This window comes from Perognathus longimembris, chromosome 28, assembly GCF_023159225.1.
Source record: "Perognathus longimembris pacificus isolate PPM17 chromosome 28, ASM2315922v1, whole genome shotgun sequence".
Classification (NCBI taxonomy): domain Eukaryota; kingdom Metazoa; phylum Chordata; class Mammalia; order Rodentia; family Heteromyidae; genus Perognathus; species Perognathus longimembris.
The window spans coordinates 35,139,275-35,151,843 of record NC_063188.1 but is presented as its reverse complement, the minus strand read 5'-3'; positions in this window follow the sequence as shown (position 1 = coordinate 35,151,843).

Here is a 12,569-nt window from a genome sequence, read left to right as displayed (position 1 = left end):
GAATCTTACTGGCAGAGAGATATGATGCATAGCTAACTCCTAGAACCTATGATTGTGACCATATGTGGGATAACAATATTTGCAGAGATAATCAAGTTAAAATGATGGTCATACTGGATTAAGGTAGGTGCTTCAACCAATATGACCAGTATTCTTAGAAGAAAGAGGGGATACAAAGAGAAAGATGAAGAGACACAAGGGAAAATGCCATGTGATAATGGACCAAGATATTGAAGGCCAAGGGATAACAAATATTGATAAACACCACAAACTAGCAAAGACAGATTCATAGAACCACCAGAAGTAACTCACTCTCAAAATAAATCAAGGATTTCCAATTCATGACCTCAAGAAGTCTGAATAAATTTACATTATTGTAAGCTACCAGTTCACTGTAAACTTTTTTATGGAGGCCCTAGGAAATAAACATATCTATTCACTGGGTATTTGTGTTTAATCCCTTCCCAAGTCCGGACATTGTTTATTTGCAAACATACTCTGTCAGCTTTCCATTTCTATGACAAAAATAGCAGAAATAAACCACCTTAAAAGATGAGAGGTTTACAGAAGGCTAAATATAGAACTCCCCTATGACCCAGCAGCCCCACTTTTGGGTATCTATCCAAAAGACCACAAACAAAATCACAGTAATGCCAGCAGAACAACAATGTTCATCGCAGCACAATTTGTCATAGCGAGAATTTGGAACCAACCCAGATGCCCCTCAGTAGACGAATGGATCAGGAAAATGTGGTACATATACACAATGGAATTTTATGCCTCTATCAGAAAGAATGACATTGTCCCATTTGTAAGGAAATGGAAGGACTTGGAAAAAATTATACTAAGTGAAGTGAGCCAGACACAAAGAAACATGGACTCTATGGTCTCCCTTATTGGGAATAATTAGTACAGGTTTAGGCAAGTCATAGCAGTGCATCACAAGGCCCAATAGCTATACCCTTATGAACACATAAGATGATGCTAAGTGAAATGAACTCCATGTTATGGAAACAATTGTTATATCACAGTTGTAACTACTTTCAATGTCCCATGTGTATCTGTAGCTTCTATTATTGATGATGTTCTTGTATCACTTTCCTGTGGTTGTACCTACACTATCTCTGTAATCTTATCTGAGTATATTGGAAACCGTGTATACTGGTATTGGAACTAGGAAATTGAAAGGGAATACCAAAATTGAGAGACACAGAGTAAAAAAAGACAAACAACTACAAAAGCAATACTTGCAAAACTGTTTGGTGTAAGTGAACTGAACACCTCAGGGGGGGAAAGGGAAAGGGGGAGGCGGGAGGGGGGTATGAGGGACAAGGTAACAAACAGTACAAGAAATGTATCCAATGCCTAATGTATGAAACTGTAACCTCTCTGTACATCAGTTTGATAATAAAAATTTGAAGAAAAAAAAAGATGAGAGGTTTATTAGACCTCACAGAGGGTGTGGGCCTGTGGAAAACCAGAGTATCAGGGCAGGAGAGTGAGGTAAAGTGATTTCCTCACTCAGTGCATCCAGGAATCCAATACAGAAACAGAAAAAAGCCAGTGTCCCAATATTCCTTTCAAGTCCTGACTTCTCACTAGGATCCACCCACCTGATAAAGGTTCTATCTCCCAACAGTGCCATAGGCTGGGGATTAAGCCTTCAACATCTGGACCTTTGGCAGACAATTGAGATAGAAACTATAGAACACAAAACCACAATGATTTACCTCGCTGTTATAAAGCAGAAGTTCTAAGTCTTGTGTTCAGAAGAATCTCCCCCCCCCCCCCCCCCGCCAAATATTGCTAGTTGATCTTAAAAATCTGATTTGCCAGCTTCGGTGGCTGATGCCTATAATCCTAGCTACTCAAGAGGCTGAAATCTACAGATGGCACTTCAGAAGCAGCCAGAGCAGAAAACTTCATGACTTAGCTCCAATTAAACACCAAATAATAACTGAGTAGAGTTATGGCTCAGGTGATAGAACATTATCATTGAGCAAAAAAGTACACAAACAGTGCCAAGACTGAGTTCAGGCACCAGAACTAGCACAAAAAAAAATCTCTGATTCAGTACATCTGAGTGGAGCCTGAAAATTTGTATTTGTAACAAATTTATACCCTTTGATGTTGATACTATTCCCCAGGAACCCACAAACCCATTTGCTGTCTTGGCAAGCTAAGTCACTCATTTTTCTTTCTCAAACGAATGCACTAGGGGATAGACTTAACCTCATACTTCATACAAATGTTTATCACTTTATCATTTATTTGGAGTACATGATAAAATAATGTAAACCTACTTAAGAGTAACATGGACAGAAATTCATTTTAATAACAAAGCAAGATAAAAACAAGAAAAGAGAAAAATGATTCGGTGCAAATAAAATTAAAAAAAAACACGGTTTATGCATTCCAAACAAGTTTTTATTTCTAACATGAATAAATGAAGTCAGAAAACTGTGTAAAAGATCACCATAAAATCAACTGCCATTTTTATGGGATGAACTTTGGAATACATACATCTTTCTGGAAGAGTTGAAAACTAGAACATTAAAGAACAAATACTTCTTTATTTCTCCACCCATTTCTTCTGTGTTTAGTAACTGTAGGATAAAATAAGAGACAATATTTGTAAGCCATACACATGCAGTAATGATTTCCTAAATCTAAGACAATCTTACATATGTGTTATTTCAATATAGAGAAACAAAACTTTTCCTCTTGTGGCACAGCTTAAATACCATACTGCTCAGAAATTTGCTGGTGTTGACCATCTGATCAAAACACCCTTGTGCCCTTCTGTTCACTACTGTAAATTTCTATGGTTTATCCTGGAGAGGATACTTGGTGAATTAAGTACGTTTTCTGACTGTGTTCTTAGCACAAACTGTACATAGTCCCTGAAATTCTGAGACCATTGGTTGTCATGTCTTAAAAAGAAAACTGAGATGTTTGCAGATGTGAAAATCAAGAAAAAGAGAGAGAGGGAGAAAGGAGTACAGAATAAAAGACAACTTCCAATTCAGCAATAAACAGCAAATTTTGAATGTTCTATGCAATATAAAACCGATCTTAATGTTTATGTTAGCCATAAAGTGTAGATTCCCCTGAAACACTTAACATCATGACCACATTGCCAAAAGCAACTCTCTCAAAGCACTGTCCATACAAAAAACTACATTTCTTGATGGTATTTGGTTTCTGTGCTATTTTGCAATTAGATTTTGGTAACTAGCAAAAAGGTGCCAAGTTTGGATTCTTGCTACAGTGCTGGTGCTTGTAATTAAGGAACGATCATCTGAGTTCAAAGGTTTTCTGAGAGTTAATTCAGACCACAAAAATAGCCCAAGGCATGATCTCCCTGATATATGACTGTTAACAAAGGGAGATGGAGAGACAGTAGAGACCAAGTCTGTGAACACTGTATATGTGCTTGATACATTGTATATTGCATATGGGTCTACCTGACCTAGACAAGGGATGGAAAAACAGGTTGTAAGATATCACAAGAAATGTACACACTGCCCTACTATGTAACTGCACCCTCTTTGCACAACACCTTGTAAAAAAAATTTTATGTTCAATTAATAATAAAAAAAAGAAAAAAAAATAGCCCAAGGAACCCTAAAGTGATAATCAGTTACTGTTCAAAAACTCTTATCACATCTATTGAGTATTGTCATTACAGAACTCTGGCAAGTATTTCTTGGCCAATTCTTAACAAGTCACAGGAAAGCTCTACTCCTATTGCTCTCCTTGTTGCTTTAATTGGAAATAAAAAGGGCTTTTGTGGCAAAGACTCTCATTGCCATTCAAATCCAGCCCAGGCAGAAAATCCCTCTAAAATTCCATCTCCAGCAAAAAGCTAGGCTGGAATCATGGCTCAAGAGACTCTTGTCCCTAAAAAGCCAAATAAATGCTGGAAGTGGCACTGTGACTCAAAGTGGTTGAGTGCTAGCCTTGAGCAGAAGTGCTCAGGGACCGTGCCCAGGCCCTGAGAACTGTGCCCAGGCCCTGAGTTCAAACCTCATGAATGCCAAATGGGAAGAGCTATATCAGCAATGATCACCTAGACCTCCAGGACAAGGTCATTCCTGACAATGAGGAACCATGAAGAAGAGTAAGAGGAAAAGATGTCACATTCTAAATGGAGTCACTTTAAACTGGCATTCTCAAAATTAATCATAGCTAGAAGATCAAGAAAAATAGTAGATTGCCCATTTAATGTCCATACCTGTCTACCTTCCAAGTGGCGAGGAACCTACATTCTTGCCTTTGTTACATGATATGTATGTATGTGTGTGTGTGTGTGTGTATGTGTGTGTGTGCGCACACGTGCGTGTAGTGCCTCTGACTAGTTACTTCCAACTTGCACTACCCATTTGCCAAAAAACCCTAGACACTCAGTTCCTGGCCCCAGTCCAGTTATTCCTCTTTCCTTGTAAATGGGCCACAACTGGGCTTATGCTCCAAGTGGAACTTTTCTGGCTTGTGGTCAGTGTGTGTACTCCGATGTCATTCATGTTAACTGGTCCTATAACCCTGTTAGCGTTTGCCTGATCTTTTCAAAAGATTCTTTTTAACAGGTTAACAGCCCTTACCCAGGACACTACCTGGGAACATCCTGTTCAAGGCCACCCTATTACTACAAACCTCACTTACACTGCCATGCCCAGTACAGACCTGGACCCTAAAGGCTCCAGCTCTACTGACTCCTCCAGTAATGTCCCCAAGCCAGCAGGAAGTAGCCAGAAGAGACTATGATGCCCACAGGCTTACACTGCCATGCCCAGTACAGACCTGGACCCTAAAGGCTCCAGCTCTACTGACTCCTCCAGTAATGTCCCCAAGCCAGCAGGAAGTAGCCAGAAGAGACTATGATGCCCACAGGCTCTAGTACCTTTAAATATTTCTGCTACCTCCTCCTCAGGTTCCTGTAATCCTAAGATAAAGCTGTAAAAGACTTACACTCCAGGAGGATATGGAGAGTCAGATACCATACTATGTCTCCGATCCAAAATAGAGAAGACATTGTCATGTCTTTGATAGCCCTTTATGGGAATCAATCTCTCCCTTCCTTATTCCTCTCCTAGGTCCCCTAACAACAACTTTTGCCTTTTACTAATTGTGCCTTGCATTTTAGATAACTATTATAATGAAAGAGATAAGCCCCTTTACAGCAGGAAGTAGCTCCAGAAAAAATTACCTCAGCACATACTCCCTACCTGATACTCCCATTTATTATTAACAACATTAGGTCCTTTGCCTCTCCCATTAGCCCCCAACTCCACCAAAAACTGAGCTAATCCCTGCCCTAGAGTATGGCCCCAGTAACAAATCCCCTTATAAACCTTAAAAATGACATTTCTGTGCCTAATCAATGGAGACCCAGCCTCTCTAGGCTACCTTTCCCCACCGGCCTCCACTACCTGCTCTGGAAAAATCCATGCGAGAATACATGACTTCAGTTTAGGCTATGTACAAGCACATTATGAATTTTGGTTTATAAAGTAAAAAATTTCAACTTGGTATTGAGTTGACAAAGTTTCAAAGCATATAGCTGTCAGTAAGGTGCATGAGAGAAATGCTTAGGTAATGCTGAATGTTAAAAAGCAGTACCTGGGGGCTGGGGATATAGCCTAGTGGCAAGAGTGCCTGCCTCGGATACACGAGGCCCTAGGTTCGATTCCCCAGCACCACATATACAGAAAACGGCCAGAAGCGGTGCTGTGGCTCAAGTGGCAGAGTGCTAGCCTTGAGCGGGAAGAAGCCAGGGACAGTGCTCAGGCCCTGAGTCCAAGGCCCAGGACTGGCCAAAAAAAAAAAGCAGTACCTGGATTCCTATTGGAAGCAGCAACATTTGAACTGGCACTAGATTAGTTCTGGTGTTTCTTCCTATTTTCAATTCTCAGCTTCTTCCTTTTCTTCCTCTTTTCCTGCAGCTTCTTCAGTTTCTTCATGGACAAGCTCAGTTTCTTCTTTAGTGAATAAAGAAAGAACTAATTAGTGACCAGGAAATAATGGAGAAAAGATGCCAGGTTATCCCCAGTAGATATACCCTGGACTGTACTTTCAGGTGAAAGCAAAGAATGGAAGTCTGTGGGGGTAAAACAAGGAGATCAACTGACTTTCCCTCTCTGAGGCCTGAAACACTGCACTGTTGTCTGGCTGCTTTAAACAGAGGTTGGTAGAAGGTGGCATACTTATCAAGACTGCAGGGTCATTTTAGGAGGGGGCTTCTGCTTGGGCACACTGGGGCATGTATTTTCTGAGAATGGAGATCCATTTCTTAATCAGGGCAGATAAGCTCTGAGCATGGCCTGAAGGTGAGCCTGCTGTGCCGGCAGAAGGTGCAAGGATGGGAGGGTTGTACTGCCCTGGTCAGCGTGACCTTGTCAGTGTTGCCTGGTCAGGAGGACAGATTCTTGCTTCCTATACTAGAGCCATCAACCCAAACCTCACCGTCCTCTACCTGAGCCTCTGTGGAGGATTCCCGCGTATGCTTCCAAGCCAGGCCCACCCAGATAAGTAATGTCCCCTTCCTCACCTTCCTCCCAGCTGACTTCTTTGTCACTGTCCTCCTCCTCCTCTTCCTGTTCCTCTTACCATCATTGTCCTCCACCCCCTCCTGCTTTCCATCTTGCCCATCCTCTGTCAATCTCCTCCCCATCAACCTCCTCGTCCTCCCCGTGGTTGTGTCCGCCATTGTCCTTGTCTGCCATGTTGTCATAGTAGTCGCCCTCGCGGACAAGCCTCTCCTGGTTTTCCGGGCCCTTCGGCCCCCCGGCACCCCTGGTGGCAGCCCAAGCTTTAGGCTCTGGGCAGGCAAGGGTGACTCCCACATCTCGCCACCCCCCTGGAAGTCTCTCAGAACTGGGGACGGCGAGGACAGGGTGGCGGAGGCCATCAAGATGGCGGCCACACACCGCAGGTGCCACAGGATGGGTTTGTGCATCTGCGGGCCCGGGACTTGACTGCGGCCGCCCAGGGAGCTGCTCTGGCTGCCGCTATGCATGGCTGACTTGCCTGACCCGGTGGCTGACATGGCGGCTGGGCCTCAGCCCTCATGATACGGAACCAGGTGGTGAGGAAGACGACGACAAGGACGAGGCGGAGGATGACAACCAGGAGGACGAAGAGGAGGAGAGGGACGTTCTCCATTAATTGCTGAAGCATGGATGAGCCGGGCATGATTGCGATCATGCCGGAAGAGGAGGCAGTAGGAAACTGCCGGGACCCGGGTGAGAGCGGCCACTTATGGCTGCACAGCACAATGGCAGGAGGGGCAGCACGCACGTGATACGTCCAGAGGCTGAGCAAGCGCACAATGGGCAGGTGCATCAGCCCTTGCGTGCAAAAGGGGGAGGAGCTTAGCTCCCTTAAATGCAAGTAGAGGAGCATCAGACCATTTACGTCGGGAGTGGGAGGAGCTTATCTCTGGTCTGGGAAAGGGAGGGGCTTCAGCCCACCTACGTCCAGCGGGAGGAGCTCTAGGTCCACCCCCATTTACAGGGAAGGGGAAATGTCAGCCCTACCCCAACTCACGGGGAGGAGAGTCAACCCTCTCAGGTCCAGGGGGGAGGATCTTCAGTTCACTTACATCCAGGGGGAGGAGCACCCTATTCATGGAGAAGGAGAAACATCAGCCCCACTCCCTCCCACAGTTAGGAGAATGAGCCCCCCAACACATGGATTTAATCATCAGTATCCCATCTATGGGAAGACGCTTCAGTCTCCCTACATCCGTCTATGGAGAGGAACCCCAGCCCGCACCCAATCCTCAAAGATAAGCATCAACACCCACAACTATGAAGAGGACATCAGCCCCAACTCAACCCACAGTTCCCAGTGGGAAAGGGAGAGTATAGCAGAGACAGACAAGCTGGTAAACAGCATGGGCAGTTGAGACTAAACAGCAGGAGGGATAGCATACACAGGATGATGGCCTGAGGCTGTGGGCAATCATGAGCGATGTTCTGGTCACCCCCTACCTATGGGGAGAAACGTCAGCCTCTAAGTCTACCTATGAAGAAGAACACAGAGGATGATGTCTTGAATTTGTACCCATGTACCTGGGGAGGAGGAATGATAACCTCACTTCAAGCATGAGCACATGCTAGCCCCATCCCTTCCACATGGTGAAATGTCAATCCCCCACCCCTACCCAAGGGAATAAGTATCAACCCTTCACCCACAGGAGGAAGTGTCAACTCTCACCTCACCCCTACCCATGAGGAAGACTGTAAGTCTTAGCCCCAATTTCCAGCCTCGGGGTAGGGTAACATGTGTTGTCTACTCTGAGTGATGGCACACTTATGTAGCTAAGCACCACAGAGAATAGATTCTCAGATGCTGTTCTAGCTGCCAAAAGTCACCAATTGCTGCCTCCTTCCTGGAGAGCTCTAAGCACTGTGGAGAAGCATGAATAATAGGATCACAGTCCAAGCCAGCATGTGCATAATATATGACCCTATGTCAAATTTAACCAATACAAATAGGACATAAATGCAAAACAGTGTCTCTCTAGGACAGGATCAGTAAGGAAGAGATACGATACTGAGGGCTGAAGAGGTCCAAATATTATAAATGTCTGTTAACTCAATAATAAAATAAAAAAGAAAATGTCCAGTGTTAGAGCATCTGTTCGGCAAGTGCCAGGCCTCAGGCTCAACCCTCAATACTGCCCAAAAGTTGTAAAAAAACAAAGAAACAAACAAACCAAAGAATGTGCACAGGATGAACACCAAATGAACTGATGTATTCTCTAGGTTTCAGACATTTAATATCCCATTATGTTGAAATAGCTCTTCACATGGTAATCAAGGTCACTTTGTCTCACTGGTATATGCATCTTTGACTTCTGAACCACTATAAGGAAGTGGCCAAGTGTTGCCTGTAGCTTCAGGTTTAGTGTGACTCAATTTCTATCATTTACTGAAATCATTCCCTCCTGGGACTCAGGTCATCTAATATCTAGAGCCTAAAATCTCAGGGATGTGAAAGTGTACATTCAGTAAATGTGCTATAGAGAATGATGATGAAAGGGTCTTCTGTAACTGCTTTCCAAAGAAAGGATTGGCCCTGCCTCATCTAAAACTGGGTTCATGTGTCTAGCCGTATACCATAATACATGTACCAAGGAGACATGACTCTGCATTTACGTAATGAGAGATATAGGGCAGATAAATATAGCATCACAAACTAATAAAAAATGTCCAGAGAGAGTACATGAATAAAATTGGCTTAGGTTTTTGATTAGGGTTAAGAAGTTGGGCCATAATGTGGGTTCTGATAAACAGGTAGAAGCTGTGAGGGTGAACTTCCCACTAGCATCCAAGGAGTGATTTTCAAAAATTTCCCGTCAGCTTGCTCTGATATGAGGTATAAGCAAAAGTGCAGTGGAGGGTAAAAGCTCTCAGCCACAAAATATGAAAATATAGAATCAGACTCTGATTTTTTAGCTCTTGATTAAACATTTGCATTTCTCATCAGGGAAATAAATACCAGTTTTCCGTTGGATGCTTATAACAGATCCTGGGGAAAAGTGCTACAAGTGAGGAGAATGTTGTTGCCCTGAACAGTGAAATTAGCTGAGCTATTCCATCTAGCTGGTGAAATGAAACCGAACACAAAATTTGTTAGTGAATGCTATAGTTTGGATGATAAATATCCTCCAAAGGCCTGTAAAAGGCTTGCTCCCCAGTGTGGTGCTCTTAGAAGGTGGTGGAATCTTTAAAAGGTTGGGCTTAGTGGGAGATCTTTGTTTTGTTTTGTTTATTTTAATTTTTATTGTCAAAGTGGTATACAGAGGGGTTAGAGTTACATACATAAAGTAGTGAGTACATTTCTTGCCAAACTTCTTAACTCCTCTCTCATTTTCCTCACACCTTTCCTCCTCCCCAAACCCCCTTCCCCAAGTTGTACAGTTTGTTTACTACATATTGTCTTGTAAGCTTTGCTGTTGCATTGGTTCACCTTTTACCCTTTGTCTCACCATTTTGTTGTTCTCCTTCCCTTCCCTGGTTCAGACAAACATATACACAATACCCAGGGTACCAAAATCAAATACAGTGACAACAGGGGATAAACTATAGAGAAAATAAACAAGAAAAATATAATTTCACAAAGTGCATTAGAAATAACAACAATGATGAGCCACTTGTTTCCATAACTTGGAGCTCGTTTCACTTAGCTTTATCTTATGTGATCATGTGTACATACCTATTGAACTATTGTGATCATCTGCTAAGACTAGTCTAGACATATAGTAATTATTACCAATGAGGGAAACCATACAGTCTATGTTTCTTTGGATCTGGCTTACTCAATTCAAAATGGATCAAAGACCTCAAGGTAAAAGCAGATGCCCTGAAAACTTTACAAGAAGGAGTAGGAGAAATAGTAGGGCTGTCTTAATAAAGGCCCAGAAAAACAACAAATGAAGAAAGGCTGGACAAATGAGATTGTACCAAACTGCAGAGCTTCTACACTACAAAGGACATAGCTAGCAAGATGAATAGAAAGCCCACAGATTGTCAGAAGATCTTCACTGGCCATACAACAGACAAGGGCCTCATACCTAAAATATATTTACAACTAAAAAAAAATAAGTTCCCCCAATAAAATCCTCAAACAAGCAACTGCCCCACTAATAAGTGGGCTAAAGACTTAAAGAAAGACTTCTCTGAAAAGGAAATGAGAATGGCCAAGATGCACATGAAGAAGTGCTCAACATCCCTGGCCATGAAGGAAATGCAAATCAAAACAACACTGAGATTCTACCTCACCCCAGTAAGAATGTCCATTATCAAGAAACTAACAACAGATGTTGGTGGGGATGTGGACAAAAGGGAACACTACTACACTGTTGGTAGGAGTGTAAACTTGTTCAATCACTCTGGCAAGCAGTATGGAGTTTCCTCAAAATGCTAAACATAGAACTCCCTTATGACCCAGCAACACCACTTTGGGGCATTTACCCAAAGGATCACAAACATACTAAAGCTTCCATACTAAAGCTACCAGCACAACCATGTTATTGCAGCACTATTTACCATAACTAACACATGGAACCAACCCAGATGCCCCTCAGTAGATGAATGGATTGAGAAATTGAGGTGTATACACACAATGGAATTCTATGCCTTTTTCAGAAAAATGACATTGCCCCATTCATAAGGAAATGGAAAGACTTGGAAAAAAAATCATACTAATTGTACAATGATCTTTAGATCATTGATGTCATGCCCTTAAGGAGGATAGTGGGACAATGGCAGATGAGTGAAATAAACTGAAATAAACTCCATGATGTGCTGCCACAGACTCAAAGCAACAGGGCCAGCAGATCATAAAACAATACTTCTAAAATCAGAAGTCAAGATAAATATTTTCTCTTTATAAATTATCTTAGAACTTCTTTTTCCTTGTGTTTTTCTTCCCCATCCTAGAGCTTGAGCTCAGAGCCTGGGTGCCATCCCTGAGTCTCTTTTTGCTCAAGGCTAGCATTGTACAACTTGAGCCACAGCACCACTTCTGGCTTTTTTGAGTAGTTTATTGGAGAGAAGAGTCACAGGGGTGTCTCTACCGGACTGGCTTTGAACCATGATCTTTAGAGCTGAGCCTCCTGAGTAGCTAGGATTACAGCAAAAATTACTGGAAATTTCCTAACTGGTGGCTCTAGGGCATGGAAAGTGATGTCAAGGGTAAGGAGCCAGAAGTCAATGTATTTTCTGGCTAGGAAAACTCTTTTAATGACTCAACAAAAGTATGAAGATTTTACATCACTTTAAATAATTTCAGGGAGTAAAACAATTTAAGAAGTCATTCTAGCCCCAATGAAAAGATGTTTTCTGGCTCATTTTCTAACACATACAAGTACATAATGCAAAGTAACTTTTTATACTTCACTTTAGACCTCCACACAGTGTCATCAAATAGATGCAGATGTGTGTGTGTGTGCGTGCGTGCGTGCGCACACACCAGTATTGTGGCTTGGATTCAGGGCCTCACAGTCTCACTTGATTTTTTTACTCACAGCTGGTGCTTTAGCCACACCTCCAATTCTGGCTTTTTTCTGGCTAAGTGGAGATAAGAGTCTCACAGATTTGTTTGTCAGAGATGGCTTCAAATCATACTTTTCAGATCTTAGTCACATGAGTAGTTAGGATTATAGACATGAACCACCAGGACCCAGCTACAGTATATGCAGTTTTGACAACATAGCCACTGATACATCAAGAGAATTGTAGAATATTTATCAGTCACATACAAACAAATTTACACTGGTAAATGCTTACATGTATGAAAGAATCCAAGCTATAGCCCTGGGAAATGTCTATTTATTTGATGTGTCCATAGGAATGAGAAACTTTTATGTGTGTCAGTCCACCACTACCATCACTTGACTTAAATGGGTGAACCATGGAGATATTTGCTGAGACCTGGAGGGACATGGAATAGACTGACCCCGCATTCCTACACCTCCAAAGGGCTAAAAAGCTCCATCCATGGCACTGAAGTTGCTTTCCTCCAAGTGAAAGAACTTATTTCTTTCCTTCAATAATCAC